We start from the raw sequence: 1,177 nt of genomic DNA on the forward strand, positions 1-1,177 counted from the left end.
TAAATATTAAGTAAAATTAAAACTAATAAATTAACTTCTACTTATAAAATACGTTATTTGCTACAGACTAAACCATAATTTTTACTAGCCTTCTAATTATGTTTGGTTACAGAGCTATCAAATACAAAATCAGACCCTTCTGCCACATCCTCTCTTTCAGAATTTGTTGATAGTTCTCTCTTACATTTCATTATATATTACCTATAAGCAGTAGAAAGTCAAGGTTTTCATCTATCAAATGATGTATTGTATAACATTGTATTCTGAACAGGAAAGCATCAATTTCACTCACAGTACAAGATTCGTTCCTGTGGGAAAGTTAACAACCAGCTTGAATGAATTTGTAATGGCTCTTGTCACATAGTTAGAAAGCCAAGAAAATTTTGAGAGGTAAGTGAATTTGTGTGCTTTTTGCATGTTATTAGTCTATATTCTTTAGTGCATTATTTAATTAAATAAAAATATTAAGTGTATTACTATCTACAGTATGAAAAATTATGGTTAACTCTCTTCGAAAACCCAAGAGCAAGAAAAAAAGAAGACTGGGTAAGTACTTTATTTCTATTTTAAATATAAATATTTAAATATAAATTATTAAATATAATTATTAGATTATTAAATATAAATATTATAAATATTTCATATTCGTTCTATATTTATTATTATAAAAGTATGTAAAATCTAAACATACAGATCTTTTTAAGTAATTTAAGATTAGATTAGGTAAAATAAGTTATGATAATATAATTAAAATGGTTCACGAGGCATACACAAGAGCAGCTCATGGTTAATGTAATTCGATAGCATAGTATGAGCTGCATGTTCCCTGAGTGATTTACAACTTATAATGCCACAGATAGTAGTTAGACATGGTTCAAAAGGCAATAAAACAATAAAATTTAATTATAAATAGATGTATAATGTTACGAACTTAAAGCTACTTAAGATAAATGAATGTAGTTTCATGTTACAATTTGAAGTCACTCTAGAAAGAAAAAAAAAAGTTAATTTAGGTCTATTTTTTGGTGGTTATGAGGTCAGTCGAATTGATCGACCCTCTTTTGAGATAGGGTAGAGAAATTAACACATAAACTATAAACTTTTACTGAAAAAAAAAAAACGTTTGAAATGCACTTACGAGGTTTTAGGGATTACACAAAGAAAATTTGAGATTTTT

The 1,177-nt window shown here is 26.6% G+C and overlaps 1 protein-coding gene across 8 annotated transcripts in view; it reads right to left on the bottom strand.

Moving 5' to 3' along the window:
* Positions 1–1,177, bottom strand: part of LOC106460389 (phosphoribosylformylglycinamidine synthase-like) — a 122,173-nt gene that overhangs the window by 20,515 nt on the left and 100,481 nt on the right. The gene's annotated exons all lie outside the window — the stretch shown is intronic.

This window comes from Limulus polyphemus, unplaced genomic scaffold, assembly GCF_000517525.1.
Source record: "Limulus polyphemus unplaced genomic scaffold, Limulus_polyphemus-2.1.2 Scaffold762, whole genome shotgun sequence".
Classification (NCBI taxonomy): domain Eukaryota; kingdom Metazoa; phylum Arthropoda; class Merostomata; order Xiphosura; family Limulidae; genus Limulus; species Limulus polyphemus.